This window comes from Chiloscyllium plagiosum, unplaced genomic scaffold (genome assembly GCF_037043375.1).
Source record: "Chiloscyllium plagiosum isolate Xiang-an unplaced genomic scaffold, Cpla_swu_hap1 HiC_scaffold_31, whole genome shotgun sequence".
In the NCBI taxonomy this organism is placed as follows: Eukaryota; Metazoa; Chordata; class Chondrichthyes; order Orectolobiformes; family Hemiscylliidae; genus Chiloscyllium; species Chiloscyllium plagiosum.
Genome location: NW_028270169.1, coordinates 62,007,120 through 62,025,089, shown reverse-complemented (window position 1 = coordinate 62,025,089; position 17,970 = coordinate 62,007,120).

Below are 17,970 nucleotides of genomic sequence, written 5' to 3'. Positions count from 1 at the left end.
CAGCGAAGGCAGAACACAGAGAACAGTGAAGAAACAGAACAGTGAACACAGAGAATACAGAACACAGAGAACAGAGAACACAGGGAACACTGAAAACAGAGAACACTGAACACAGAGAACAGTGAACACAAAGAACAGTGGTATCAGAGAACACTGAACACAGGGAACAGTGAACACAGAGAACAGTGAAAACAGAGAACAGTGAACTCAGAGAACACTGAACACAAAGTGAACACTGAGAACAGTGAACACCGAGAACAGTGAGCACAGAGAACACAGAACACAGAGTGAACAAAGAGAACGGTGAACACAGAGTCAACACTGATTACAGTGAACACAGAGAACACTGAAAACAGACAACACTGAAACTAGAGAACACTGAACACAGAGAACAGTGAACACAGAAAACAGTGAACACAGAGAACACTGAAAACAGACAACACTGAACAAAGAGAAGAGTGAACACAGAGATCAGTGAACACAGAGAACAGTGAACACAGAGAACAGTGAACAAAGAGAACAGTGAACACAGAAAACAGTGAACACAGAAAACAGTGAACACAGAGAACACTGAAAACAGAGAACACTGAACACAGAGAACTGTGAACACAGAGAACAGTGAACTCAGAGAACACTGAACACAGAGAAGAGTGAACACAAAAGGAACACAGAGTGAACACTGAGTACAGTGAACACAGAAAAAGTGTACGCAAAGTGAACACTGAGAAGAGTGAAAACAGAGATCAGTGAACACAGAGTAAACACTGAGAACAGTGAACACAGAGATCAGTGAACACAGAGAACAGTGACCACAGAAAACAGTGAACATAGAGAACACTGAAAACAGAGAACACAGAGAAGAGTGAATACAGAGAACAGTGAACACAGACAACACTGAACACAGAGATCTGGGAACACAGAGAACAGAGAACACAGAGAACACTGAACACAGAGAACAGTGAATACAGACTACAGTGAACGCTGAGAACAGTGAACACAAAGAACAGTGAACACAGAGAACGGCGAACAAGGGAGCACTAAACTGAGAGAACAGTGAAAAGAGAGAACAGTGAACCATGAGAACAGTGAATACAGAGAATAGTGAACACAGAGAACAGTGAACACAAAAAACAGTGAACACAGAGAACACTGAAAACAGAGAACAGTGAACACAGAAAACAGTGAACACAGAGAATAGTGAACAAGAGAACAGTGAACACAGAAAAGAGTGAACACTGAGAACAGTGACCAAGAGAACACTGAAAACAGAGAACAGTGAACACAGAGAACACTGAACACAGAGTTAAAAAAGGACGGTGAACTCAGAGTGAACACTGAGTACAGTGAACACAAAGAAGAGGGAACACAGAGAACGGAGAACACAGGGAGCACTGAACAGAGAGAACAGTGAAAAGAGAGAACAGTGAACCATGAGAATAGTGAATACAGAGAATAGTGAACACAGAGAACAGTGAACACAAAAAAACAGTGAACACAGAGAACACTGAAAACAGAGAACACTGAACACAGAGAACAGTGAACACAGAAAACAGTGAACACAGAGAATAGTGAACATGAGAACAGTGAACACAGAAAAGAGTGAACACTGAGAACAGTGACCCAGAGAACACTGAAAACAGAGAACAGTGAACACAGAGAACACTGAACACAGAGTAAAAAAAGGACGTTGAACACAGAGTGAACACTGAGTACAGTGAACACAGAGAAAGTAACAGAGAGTGAACACTGAGACCAGTGAACACAGAGAACACTGAAATCAGAGAACACAGAACACAGAGAACAGTGAACACACAGAACAGTGAACACAGAGAATACTGAACACAGAGAACAGTGAACACAGAGAACAGAGAACACAGCGAACACTGAACACAGAGAACAGAAACACAGACAACAGTGAACACAGACAACAGTGAACGCAGAGAACACTGAAAACAGAGAACACTGAACACAGAGAACAGTGAACACAGAGAACATCGAACACAGAGAACAGTGAAAACAGACAACACTGAACAAAGAGAAGAGTGAACACAGAGATCAGTGAACACAGAGAACAGTGAACACAGAAAACAGTGAACACGGAGAACACTGAAAACAGAGAACACTGAACACAGAGAACAGTGAACACAGAGAACAGTGAACTCAGAGAACACTGAACAAAGAGAAGAGTGAACACAAAGTGAACACAGAGTGAACACTGAGAACAGTGAACACAGAGAACAGTGAACACAGAGAACAGTGAACACAGAAAACAGTGAACATAGAGAACACTGAAAACAGAGAACACAGAGAAGAGTGAACACAGAGAACAGTGAACACAGACAACACTGAACACAGAGATCTGGGAACACAGAGAACAGAGAACACAGGGAACACTGAATACAGAGAACAGTGAACACAGACTAAAGTGAACGCTGAGAACAGTGAACACAGAGAACAGTGAACACAGAGAACAGTGCACACAAAGAACAGTGAACACAGAGAACGGAGAACACAGGGAGCACTAAACTGAGAGAACAGTGAAAAGAGGCAACAGTGAACCATGAGAACAGTGAACACAGAGAACAGTGAACACAAAAAACAGTGAACACAGAGAACACTGAAAACAGAGAACACTGAACACAGAAAACAGTGAACACAGAGAATAGTGAACAAGAGAACAGTGAACACAGAAAACAGTGAACACTGAGAACAGTGACCCAGAGAACACTGAAAACAGAGAACAGTGAACACAGAGAACACTGAACACAGAGTTAAAAAAAGGACGGTGAACTCAGAGTGAACACTGAGTACAGTGAACACAGAGAACAGTGAACACAGAGAACGGAGAACACAGGGAGCACTGAACAGAGAGAACAGTGAAAAGAGAGAACAGTGAAAAGATAGAACAGTGAACCATGAGAATAGTGAATACAGAGAATAGTGAACACAGAGAACAGTGAACACAAAAAACAGTGAACACAGAGAACACTGAAAACAGAGAACACTGAACACAGAGAACAGTGAACACAGAAAACAGTGAACACAGAGAATAGTGAACAAGAGAACAGTGAACACAGAAAAGAGTGAACACTGAGAACAGTGACCCAGAGAACACTGAAAACAGAGAACAGTGAACACAGAGAACACTGAACACAGAGTAAACAAAGGACGTTGAACACAGAGTGAACACTGAGTACAGTGAACACAGAGAAAGTAACAGAGAGTGAACACTGAGACCAGTGAACACAGAGAACACTCTACACAGAGAAAACACTGAGAACAGTGAACACAGAGAACAGTGAACACAGAGAACAGTGAATACAGAAAACATTGAACACAGAGAATAGTGAACACAGAGAACAGTGAACACAGAAAGCAGTGAACACAGAAAACACTGAAAACAGAGAACACAGAACACAGAGAACAGTGAACACACAGAACAGTGAACACAGAGAATACTGAACACAGAGAACAGAGAACACAGGGAACACTGAAAACAGAGAACACTGAACACAGAGAACAGTGAACACAAAGAACAGTGGTATCAGAGAACACTGAACACAGAGAACAGCGAACAAAGAGAACAGTGAACACAGACAACACTGAACAAAGAGAACAGTGAACACAGAAAACAGTGAACACAGACAAAATGTGAACACAGAGAACACTGAAAACAGAGAACACTGAACACAGAGAACAGTGAACTCAGAGAACAGTGAATACAGAGAACAGTGAACCCAGAGAACAGTGAAAACACAGTGAACAAAGAGAACAGTGAACATAGATTGAACACTGAGCACAGTGAACACAGAGAAAGTGAACATAGAGTGAACACTGAGAACAGTGAACACAGACAACACTGAACACAGAGAATAGTGAACTCAGAGAACAGTGAACACGCAGAACAGTGAACACAGACAACAGTAACACAGAGAACAGAGAACACACGGAATAGTGAACACAGAGAACAGTGAAAAGAGAGAACAGTGAACACAGAGAACAGTGAACACAGAGAACACTGAAAACATGAAACACTTAATACAGAGAACAGTGAACACAGAGAACAGTGAACACAGAGAACGGAGAACACAGGGAGCACTAAACTGAGAGAACAGTGAAAAGGGACAACAGTGAACCATGAGAACAGTGAACACAGAGAACAGTGAACACAAAAAACAGTGAACACAGAGAACACTGAAAACAGAGAACACTGAACACAGAAAACAGTGAACACAGAGAATAGTGAACAAGAGAACAGTGAACACAGAAAACAGTGAACACTGAGAACAGTGACCCAGAAAACACTGAAAACAGAGAACAGTGAACACAGAGAACACTGAACACAGAGTTTAAAAAAGGACGGTGAACTCAGAGTGAACACTGAGTACAGTGAACACAGAGAACAGTGAACACAGAGAACGGAGAACACAGGGAGCACTGAACAGAGAGAACAGTGAAAAGAGAGAACAGTGAAAAGATAGAACAGTGAACCATGAGAATAGTGAATACAGAGAATAGTGAACACAGAGAACAGTGAACACAAAAAACAGTGAACACAGAGAACACTGAAAACAGAGAACACTGAACACAGAGAACAGTGAACACAGAAAACAGTGAACACAGAGAATAGTGAACAAGAGAACAGTGAACACAGAGAACAGTGAATACAGAAAACAGTGAACACAGAGAATAGTGAACACAGAGAACAGTGAACACAGAAAGCAGTGAACACAGAAACCACGGAAAACAGCGAACACAGAACACAGAGAACAGTGAACTCACAGAACACTGTGACCAGTAAACACAGTTTACAGAGAATAGTGAATACTGTTTACAGTGTTTACTCAGAGTAAACTCAGAGTAAACACTGAGAAGAGTGAACCATGAGAATAGTAAATACAGAGAATAGTGAACACAGAGAACACAAAAAACAGTGAACACAGAGAACACTGAAAACAGAAAACACTGAACACAGAGAACTGTGAACACAGAAAAGAGTGAACACTGAGAACAGTGACCCAGAGAACACTGAAAACAGAGAACGGTGAACACAGAGAACACTGAACACAGAGTAAAAAAAGGACGTTGAACACAGAGTGAACACTGAGTACAGTGAACACAGAGAAAGTGACAGAGAGTGAACACTGAGACCAGTGAACACAGAGAACACTGTACACAGAGAAAACACTGAGAATAGTGAACACAGATAACAGTGAACACAGAGAACAGTGAATACAGAAAACAGTGAACACAGAGAATACTGAACACAGAGAACAGTGAACACAGAAAGCAGTGAACACAGAAAACACTGAAAACAGAGAACACAGAACACAGAGAACAGTGAACACACAGAACAGTGAACACAGAGAATACTGAACACAGAGAACAGAGAATACAGGGAACACTGAAAACAGAGAACACTGAACACAGAGAACAGTGAACACAAAGAACAGTGGTATCAGAGAACACTGAACACAGAGAACAGCGAACAAAGAAAACAGTGAACACAGACAACACTGAACAAAGAGAACAGTGAACACAGAAAACAGTGAACACAGAAATAATGTGAACACAGAGAACACTGAAAACAGAGAACACTGAACACAGAGAACAGTGAACACAGAGAACAGTGAACACAGAGAACAGTGTACCCAGAGAACAGTGAAAACACAGTGAACAAAGAGAACGGTGAACACAGATTGAACACTGAGTACAGTGAACACAGAGAAAGTGAACATAGAGTGAACACTGAGAACAGTGAACACAGACAACACTGAACACAGAGAATAGTGAAATCAGAGAACAGTGAACACGCAGAACAGTGAACACAGACAACAGTAACACAGAGAACAGAGAACGCAGGAACAGTGAACACAGAGAACAGTGAACCCAGGCAACAGTGAAAAGAGAGAACAGTGAACACAGAGAACAGTGAACTCAGAGAACAGTGAACTCAGAGAACACTGAACACAGATTGAACACAGAGTGAACACTGAGTACAGTGAACACAGAGAAAGTGAACTCAAAGTGAACACTGAGAACAGTGAACACCGAGAACAGTGAACACAGAGAACACAGAACACTGAGTGAACAAAGAGAACAGTGAACACAGAGTCAACACTGATTACAGTGAACACAGAGAAAGTGAACACAGAGTGAACACAGAAAACAGTGAACACAGAGAACAGTGAACACAGAGAACAGTGAACACAGAGAACACGGAAAACAGAGAACACTGAACACAGAGAAAAGTGAACACAAAGTGAACACGGAGAACAGTGAACACAGAGAACAGTCGTATCAGAGAACACTGAACACAGAGAACAGTGAACACAGAGAACAGTGAACACAGAGAACACTGAAAACAGAGAACACTGAACACAGAGAAAAGTGAACACAAAGTGAACACGGAGAACAGTGAACACAGAGAACAGTCGTATCAGAGAACACTGAACACAGAGAACAGTGAACACAGAGAACAGTGAACACAGAGAACACTGAAAACAGAGAACACTGAACACGGAGAAAAGTGAACACAAAGTGAACACGGAGAACAGTGAACACAGAGAACAATCGTATCAGAGAACACTGAACACAGAGAACAGTGAACACAGAGAACAGTGAACACAGAGAACACTGAAAACAGAGAACACTGAACACAGAGAAAAGTGAACACAAAGTGAACACTGAGAACAGTGAACACAGAGAACAGTGGTCACAGACAACAGTAACACAGACAACACTGAACAAAGAGAACAGTGAACACAGAAAACAGTGAACACAGAAAAAATGTGAACACAGAGAACACTGAACACAGAGAACAGTGAACCCAGAGAACAGTGAAAACACAGTGAACAAAGAGAACGGTGAACACAGATTAAACACTGAGTACAGTGAACACAAAGAAAGTGAACATAGAGTGAACACTGAGAACAGTGAACACAGACAGCACTGAACACAGAGAATAGTAAACTCAGAGAACAGCCAACACGCAGAATAGTGAACACAGACAACAAGAACACAGAGAACAGAGAACACACGGAACAGTGAAAACAGACAACAGTGAAAAGAGAGAACAGTGAACACAGAGTACAGTGAACACAGAGAACCCTGAAAACAGAAAACACTGAATACAGAGAACAGTGAACACAGAGAACAGTGAACTCAGAGAACACTGAACACAGATTGAACACAGAGTGAACACTGAGTACAGTGAACACCGAGAACAGTGAACACAGAGAACACAGAACACTGAGTGGACAAAGAGAACAGTGAACACAGAGTCAACACTGATTACAGTGAACACAGAGAAAATGAACACAGAGTGAACACAGAAAACAGTGAACACAGAGAACACTGAAAACAGACAACACTGAACACAGAGAACAGTGAACACAGAGAACACTGAAAAAAGACAACACTGAACACAGAGAACAGTGAACACCGAGAACAGTGAACACAGAGAACACAGAACACTGAGTGAACAAAGAGAACGGTGAACACAGAGTCAACACTGATTACAGTGAACACAGAGAAAATGAACACAGAGTGAACACAGAAAACAGTGAACACAGAGAACACTGAAAACAGACAACACTGAACACAGAGAACAGTGGACGCAGAGAACAGTGAACACAGAGAACAGTGAACTCAGAGAACACTGAACACAGAGTGAACACAAAGTGAACACTGAGGACAGTGAACACAGAGAAAGTGAACACAAAGTGAACACTGAGAACAGTGAACACAGAGAACAGTGAACACAGACAACAGTAACACAAAGACCAGGGAACACAGAGAACAGTGAACACAGAGAACAGTGAACACAGAAAGCAGTGAAAAGAGAGAACAGTGAACACAGAGAACAGTGAACACAGAGAACACTGAAAACAGAGAACACTGAATACAGAGAACAGTGAACACAGAGAACAGTGAACTCAGAGAACACTGAACACAGAGTAAAAAAAGGACGGTGAACACAGAGTGAACACTGAGTACAGTGAACACAGAGAAAGTTACAGAGAGTGAACACTGAGACCAGTAAACACAGAGAACACTGTACACAGAGAAAGCACTGAGAACAGTGAACACAGAGAACAGTGAACACAGAGAACAGTGAATACAGAAAACAGTGAACACAGAGAATAGTGAACACAGAGAACAGTGAACACAGAAAGCAGTGAACACAGAAAACACTGAAAACAGAGAACAGAGAACACAGGGAACACTGAAAACAGAGAACACTGAACACAGAGAGCAGTGAACACAAAGAACAGTGGTATCAGAGAACACTGAACACAGAGAACAGCGAACAGAGAGAACAGTGAACACAGACAACACTGAACAAAGAGAACAGTGAACACAGAAAACAGTGAACACAGAAAAAATGTGAACACAGAGAACACTGAAAACAGAGAACATTAAACACAGAGAACAGTGAAAACACAGTGAACAAAGAGAACGGTGAACACAGATTGAACACTGAGTACAGTGAACACAGAGAAAGTGAACATAGAGTGAACACTGAGAACAGTGAACATAGACAACACTGAACACAGAGAATAGTGAACTCAGAGAACAGTGAACACGCAGAACAGTGAAAACAGAAAACAGGAACACAGAGAACTGAGAACACACGGAACAGTGAACACAGAGAACAGTGAACACAGACAACAGTGAAAAGAGAGAACAGTGAACACAGAGAACAGTGAACACAGAGAACACTGAAAACAGAGAACACTGAATACAGAGAACAGTGAACACAGAGAACAGTGAACTCAGAGAACACTGAACACAGATTGAACACAGAGTGAACACTGAGTACAGTGAACACAGAGAAAGTGAACACAAAGTGAACACTGAGAAGAGTGAAAACAGAGATCAGTGAACACAGAGTAAACACTGAGAACAGTGAACACAGAGAACAGTGAACACAGAGAACAGTGACAACAGAAAACAGTGAACATCGAGAACACTGAAAACAGAGAACACAGAGAAGAGTGAATACAGAGAACAGTGAACACAGACAACACTGAACACAGAGATCTGGGAACACAGAGAACAGAGAACACAGGGAACACTGAACACAGAGAACAGTGAACACAGACTACAGTGAACGCTGAGAACAGTGAACACAGAGAACAGTGAACACAGAGAACAGTGAACACAAAGAACAGTGAACACAGAGAACGGAGAACACGGGGAGCACTAATCTGAGAGAACAATGAAAGGAGAGAACAGTGAACCATGAGAACAGTGAATACAGAGAATAGTGAACACAGAGAACAGTGAACACAAGAAAACAGTGAACACAGAGAACACTGAAAACAGAGAACACTGAACACAGAAAACAGTGAACACAGAGAATAGTGAACAAGAGAACAGTGAACACAGAAAACAGTGAACACTGACAACAGTGACCCAGAGAACACTGAAAACAGAGAACAGTGAACACAGAGAACACTGAACACAGAGTTAAAAAAAGGACGGTGAACTCAGAGTGAACACTGAGTACAGTGAACACAGAGAACAGTGAACACAGAGAACGGAGAACACAGGGAGCACTGAACAGAGAGAACAGTGAAAAGAGAGAACAGTGAAAAGATAGAACAGTGAACCATGAGAATAGTGAATACAGAGAATAGTGAACACAGAGAACAGTGAACACAAAAAACAGTGAACACAGAGAACACTGAAAACAGAGAACACTGAACACAGAGAACAGTGAACACAGAAAACAGTGAACACAGAGAATAGTGAACAAGAGAACAGTGAACACAGAAAAGAGTGAACACTGAAACAGTGACCCAGAGAACACTGAAAACAGAGAACAGTGAACACAGAGAACACTGAACACAGAGTAAAAAAAGGACGTTGAACACAGAGTGAACACTGAGTACAGTGAACAAAGAGAAAGTAACAGAGAGTGAACACTGAGACCAGTGAACACAGAGAACACTGTACACAGAGAAAACACTGAGAACAGTGGACACAGCGAACAGTGAACACAGAGAACAGTGAATACAGAAAACATTGAACACAGAGAATAGTGAACACAGAGAACAGTGAACACAGAAAGCAGTGAACACAGAAAACACTGAAAACAGAGAACACAGAACACAGAGAACAGTGAACACACAGAACAGTGAACACAGGGAACACTGAAAACAGAGAACACTAAACACAGAGAACAGTGAACACAAAGAACAGTGGTATCAGAGAACACTGAACACAGAGAACAGCGAACAAAGAGAACAGTGAACACAGACAACACTGAACAAAGAGAACAGTGAACACAGAAAACAGTGAACACAGAAAAAATGTGAACACAGAGAACACTGAAAACAGAGAACACTGAACACAGAGAACAGTGAACTCAGAGAACAGTGAACACAGAGAACAGTGAACCCAGAGAACAGTGAAAACACAGTGAACAAAGAGAACAGTGAAGATAGATTGAACACTGAGTGCAGTGAACACAGAGAAAGTGAACATAGAGTGAACACTGAGAACAGTGAACACAGACAACACTGAACACAGAGAATAGTGAACTCAGAGAACAGTGAACACGCAGAACAGTGAACACAGACAACAGTAACACAGAGAACAGAGAACACACGGAACAGTGAACACAGAGAACAGTGAAAAGAGAGAACAGTGAACACAGAGAACAGTGAACACAGAGAACACTGAAATCATGAAACACTTAATACAGAGAACAGTGAACACAGAGAACAGTGAACTCAGAGAACACTGAACACAGATTGAACACAGAGTGAACCCTGAGTACAGTGAACACAGAGAAAGTGAACACAAAGTGAACACTGAGAACAGTGAACACCGAGAACAGTGAACACAGAGAACACAGAACACTGAGTGAACAAAGAGAACGGTGAACACAGAGTCAACACTGATTACACTGAACACAGAGAAAGTGAACACAGAGTGAACACAGAAAACAGTGAACACAGAGAACACTGAAAACAGAGTGAACACAAAGTGAACACTGAGTACAGTGAACACAGAGAAAGTGAACACAAAGTGAACACTGATAACAGTGAACACAGAGAACAGTGAACTCAGAGAACACTGAACACAGAGTGAACACAAAGTGAACACTGAGTACAGTGAACACAGAGAAAGTGAACACAAAGTGAACACTGATAACAGTGAACACAGAGAACAGTGACCACAAACAACAGTGACACAGAGACCAGGGAACACAGAGAACAGTGAACGCAGAGAACAGTGAACACAGAAAGCAGTGAAAAGAGAGAACAGTGAACACAGAGAACAGTGAACTCAGAGAACACTGAACACAAAGTGAACACTGAGAACAGTGAACACCGAGAAAGTGAGCACAGAGAACACAGAACACAGAGTGAACAAAGAGCACGGTGAACACAGAGTCAACACTGATTACAGTGAACACAGAGAACACTGAAAACAGACAACACTGAAACTAGAGAACACTGAACACAGAGAACAGTGAACACAGAAAACAGTGAACACAGAGAATAGTGAACAAGAGAACAGTGAACACAGAAAACAGTGAACACTGAGAACAGTGACCCAGAGAACACTGAAAACAGAGAACAGTGAACACAGAGAACACTGAACACAGAGTTAAAAAAAGGACGGTGATCTCAGAGTGAACACTGAGTACAGTGAACACAAAGAAGAGTGAACACAGAGAACGGAGAACACAGGGAGCACTAAACTGAGAGAACAGTGAAAAGAGAGAGCAGTGGACAATGAGAAAAGTGAATACAGAAAATAGTGAACACAGAGAACAGTGCACACAAAAAACAGTGAACACAGAGAACACTGAAAACAGAGAACAGTGTACACAGAAAACAGTGAACACTGAGAACAGTGACCCAGAGAACACTGAAAACAGAGAACAGTGAACACAGAGAACACTGAACACAGAGTTAAAAAAAGGACGGTGAACTCAGAGTGAACACTGAGTACAGTGAACACAGAGAACAGTGAACACAGAGAACGGAGAACACAGGGAGCACTGAACAGAGAGAACAGTGAAAAGATAGAACAGTGAACCATGAGAATAGTGAATACAGAGAATAGTGAACACAGAGAACAGTGAACACAAAAAACAGTGAACACAGAGAACACTGAAAACAGAGAACACTGAACACAGAGAACAGTGAACACAGAAAACAGTGAACACAGAGAATAGTGAACATGAGAACAGTGAACACAGAAAAGAGTGAACACTGAGAACAGTGACCCAGAGAACACTGAAAACAGAGAACAGTGAACACAGAGAACACTGAACACAGAGTAAAAAAAGTACGTTGAGCACAGAGTGAACACTGAGTACAGTGAACACAGAGAAAGTAACAGAGAGTGAACACTGAGACCAGTGAGCACAGAGAACACGGGACACAGAGAAAACACTGAGAACAGTGAACACAGAGAACAGTGAACACAGAGAACAGTGAATACAGAAAACAGTGAACACAGAGAATAGTGAACACAGAGAATACTGAACACAGAGAACAGAGAACACAGGGAACACTGAAAACAGAGAACACTGAACACAGAGAAGAGTGAACAAAAAGAACAGTGGTATCAGAGAACACTGAACACAGAGAACAGCGAACAAAGAGAACAGTGAACACAGACAACACTGAACAAAGAGAACAGTGAACACAGAAAACAGTGAACACAGAAATAATGTGAACACAGAGAACACTGAAAACAGAGAACACTGAACACAGAGAACAGTGAACACAGAGAACAGTGAACACAGAGAACAGTGTACCCAGAGAACAGTGAAAACACAGTGAACAAAGAGAACGGTGAACACAGATTGAACACTGAGTACAGTGAACACAGAGAAAGTGAACATAGAGTGAACACTGAGAACAGTGAACACAGACAACACTGAACACAGAGAATAGTGAACTCAGAGAACAGTGAACACGCAGAACAGTGAACACAGACAACAGTAACACAGAGAACAGAGAACGCAGGAACAGTGAACACAGAGAACAGTGAACCCAGGCAACAGTGAAAAGAGAGAACAGTGAACACAGAGAACAGTGAACTCAGAGAACAGTGAACTCAGAGAACACTGAACACAGATTGAACACAGAGTGAACACTGAGTACAGTGAACACAGAGAAAATGAACTCAAAGTGAACACTGAGAACAGTGAACACCGAGAACAGTGAACACAGAGAACACAGAACACTGAGTGAACAAAGAGAACAGTGAACACAGAGTCAACACTGATTACAGTGAACACAGAGAAAGTGAACACAGAGTGAACACAGAAAACAGTGAACACAGAGAACAGTGAACACAGAGAAGAGTGAACACAGAGAACACGGAAAACAGAGAACACTGAACACAGAGAAAAGTGAACACAAAGTGAACACGGAGAACAGTGAACACAGAGAACAGTGGTCACAGACAACAGTAACACAGAGAACAGTGAACACAGAGAACAGTGAACACAGAGAACAGTCGTATCAGAGAACACTGAACACAGAGAACAGTGAACACAGAGAACAGTGAACACAGAGAACACTGAAAACAGAGAACACTGAACGCAGAGAAAAGTGAACACAAAGTGAACACTGAGAACAGTGAACACAGAGAACAGTGGTCACAGACAACAGTAACACAGACAACACTGAACAAAGAGAACAGTGAACACAGAAAACAGTGAACACAGAAAAAATGTGAACACAGAGAACACTGAACACAGAGAACAGTGAACCCAGAGAACAGTGAAAACACAGTGAACAAAGAGAACGGTGAACACAGATTAAACACTGAGTACAGTGAACACAAAGAAAGTGAACATAGAGTGAACACTGAGAACAGTGAACACAGACAGCACTGAACACAGAGAATAGTAAACTCAGAGAACAGCCAACACGCAGAATAGTGAACACAGACAACAAGAACACAGAGAACAGAGAACACACGGAACAGTGAAAACAGACAACAGTGAAAAGAGAGAACAGTGAACACAGAGTACAGTGAACACAGAGAACCCTGAAAACATAAAACACTGAATACAGAGAACAGTGAACACAGAGAACAGTGAACTCAGAGAACACTGAACACAGATTGAACACAGAGTGAACACTGAGTACAGTGAACACCGAGAACAGTGAACACAGAGAACACAGAACACTGAGTGGACAAAGAGAACAGTGAACACAGAGTCAACACTGATTACAGTGAACACAGAGAAAATGAACACAGAGTGAACACAGAAAACAGTGAACACAGAGAACACTGAAAACAGACACCACTGAACACAGAGAACAGTGAACACAGAGAACACTGAAAAAAGACAACACTGAACACAGAGAACAGTGAACACCGAGAACAGTGAACACAGAGAACACAGAACACTGAGTGAACAAAGAGAACGGTGAACACAGAGTCAACACTGATTACAGTGAACACAGAGAAAATGAACACAGAGTGAACACAGAAAACAGTGAACACAGAGAACACTGAAAACAGACAACACTGAACACAGAGAACAGTGAACACAGAGAACAGTGAACACAGAGAACACTAATAACAGAGAACACTGAACACAGAGTGAACACAAAGTGAACACTGAGGACAGTGAACACAGAGAAAGTGAACACAAAGTGAACACTGAGAACAGTGAACACAGAGAACAGTGAACACAGACAACAGTAACACAAAGACCAGGGAACACAGAGAACAGTGAACACAGAGAACAGTGAACACAGAAAGCAGTGAAAAGAGAGAACAGTGAACACAGAGAACAGTGAACACAGAGAACACTGAAAACAGAGAACACTGAATACAGAGAACAGTGAACACAGAGAACAGTGAACTCAGAGAACACTGAACACAGAGTAAAAAAAGGACGGTGAACACAGAGTGAACACTGAGTACAGTGAACACAGAGAAAGTTACAGAGAGTGAACACTGAGACCAGTAAACACAGAGAACACTGTACACAGAGAAAGCACTGAGAACAGTGAACACAGAGAACAGTGAACACAGAGAACAGTGAATACAGAAAACAGTGAACACAGAGAATAGTGAACACAGAGAACAGTGAACACAGAAAGCAGTGAACACAGAAAACACTGAAAACAGAGAACAGAGAACACAGGGAACACTGAAAACAGAGAACACTGAACACAGAGAGCAGTGAACACAAAGAACAGTGGTATCAGAGAACACTGAACACAGTGAACAGCGAACAGAGAGAACAGTGAACACAGACAACACTGAACAAAGAGAACAGTGAACACAGAAAACAGTGAACACAGAAAAAATGTGAACACAGAGAACACTGAAAACAGAGATCATTAAACACAGAGAACAGTGAAAACACAGTGAACAAAGAGAACGGTGAACACAGATTGAACACTGAGTACAGTGAACACAGAGAAAGTGAACATAGAGTGAACACTGAGAACAGTGAACATAGACAACACTGAACACAGAGAATAGTGAACTCAGAGAACAGTGAACACGCAGAACAGTGAAAACAGAAAACAGGAACACAGAGAACTGAGAACACACGGAACAGTGAACACAGAGAACAGTGAACACAGACAACAGTGAAAAGAGAGAACAGTGAACACAGAGAACAGTGAACACAGAGAACACTGAAAACAGAGAACACTGAATACAGAGAACAGTGAACACAGAGAACAGTGAACTCAGAGAACACTGAACACAGATTGAACACAGAGTGAACACTGAGTACAGTGAACACAGAGAAAGTGAACACAAAGTGAACACTGAGAAGAGTGAAAACAGATATCAGTGAACACAGAGTAAACACTGAGAACAGTGAACACAGAGAACAGTGAACACAGAGAACAGTGACAACAGAAAACAGTGAACATCGAGAACACTGAAAACAGAGAACACAGAGAAGAGTGAATACAGAGAACAGTGAACACAGACAACACTGAACACAGAGATCTGGGAACACAGAGAACAGAGAACACAGGGAACACTGAACACAGAGAACAGTGAACACAGACTACAGTGAACGCTGAGAACAGTGAACACAGAGAACAGTGAACACAGAGAACAGTGAACACAAAGAACAGTGAACACAGAGAACGGAGAACACGGGGAGCACTAATCTGAGAGAACAGTGAAAGGAGAGAACAGTGAACCATGAGAACAGTGAATACAGAGAATAGTGAACACAGAGAACAGTGAACACAAGAAAACAGTGAACACAGACAACACTGAAAACAGAGAACACTGAACACAGAAAACAGTGAACACAGAGAATAGTGAACAAGAGAACAGTGAACACAGAAAACAGTGAACACTGACAACAGTGACCCAGAGAACACTGAAAACAGAGAACAGTGAACACAGAGAACACTGAACACAGAGTTAAAAAAAGGACGGTGAACTCAGAGTGAACACTGAGTACAGTGAACACAGAGAACAGTGAACACAGAGAACGGAGAACACAGGGAGCACTGAACAGAGAGAACAGTGAAAAGAGAGAACAGTGAAAAGATAGAACAGTGAACCATGAGAATAGTGAATACAGAGAATAGTGAACACAGAGAACAGTGAACACAAAAAACAGTGAACACAGAGAACACTGAAAACAGAGAACACTGAACACAGAGAACAGTGAACACAGAAAACAGTGAACACAGAGAATAGTGAACAAGAGAACAGTGAACACAGAAAAGAGTGAACACTGAGAACAGTGACCCAGAGAACACTGAAAACAGAGAACAGTAAACACAGAGAACACTGAACACAGAGTAAAAAAAGGACGTTGAACACAGAGTGAACACTGAGTACAGTGAACACAGAGAAAGTAACAGAGAGTGAACACTGAGACCAGTGAACACAGAGAACACTGTACACAGAGAAAACACTGAGAACAGTGGACACAGCGAACAGTGAACACAGAGAACAGTGAATACAGAAAACATTGAACACAGAGAATAGTGAACACAGAGAACAGTGAACACAGAAAGCAGTGAACACAGAAAACACTGAAAACAGAGAACACAGAACACAGAGAACAGTGAACACACAGAACAGTGAACACAGAGAATACTGAACACAGAGAACAGAGAACACAGGGAACACTGAAAACAGAGAACACTAAACACAGAGAACAGTGAACACAAAGAACAGTGGTATCAGAGAACACTGAACACAGAGAACAGCGAACAAAGAGAACAGTGAACACAGACAACACTGAACAAAGAGAACAGTGAACACAGAAAACAGTGAACACAGAAAAAATGTGAACACAGAGAACACTGAAAACAGAGAACACTGAACACAGAGAACAGTGAACTCAGAGAACAGTGAACACAGAGAACAGTGAACCCAGAGAACAGTGAAAACACAGTGAACAAAGAGAACAGTGAAGATAGATTGAACACTGAGTGCAGTGAACACAGAGAAAGTGAACATAGAGTGAACACTGAGAACAGTGAACACAGACAACACTGAACACAGAGAATAGTGAACTCAGAGAACAGTGAACACGCAGAACAGTGAACACAGACAACAGTAACACAGAGAACAGAGAACACACGGAACAGTGAACACAGAGAACAGTGAAAAGAGAGAACAGTGAACACAGAGAACAGTGAACACAGAGAACACTGAAATCATGAAACACTTAATACAGAGAACAGTGAACACAGAGAACAGTGAACTCAGAGAACACTGAACACAGATTGAACACAGAGTGAACCCTGAGTACAGTGAACACAGAGAAAGTGAACACAAAGTGAACACTGAGAACAGTGAACACCGAGAACAGTGAACACAGAGAACACAGAACACTGAGTGAACAAAGAGAACGGTGAACACAGAGTCAACACTGATTACACTGAACACAGAGAACAGTGAACACAGAGTGAACACAGAAAACAGTGAACACAGAGAACACTGAAAACAGAGTGAACACAAAGTGAACACTGAGTACAG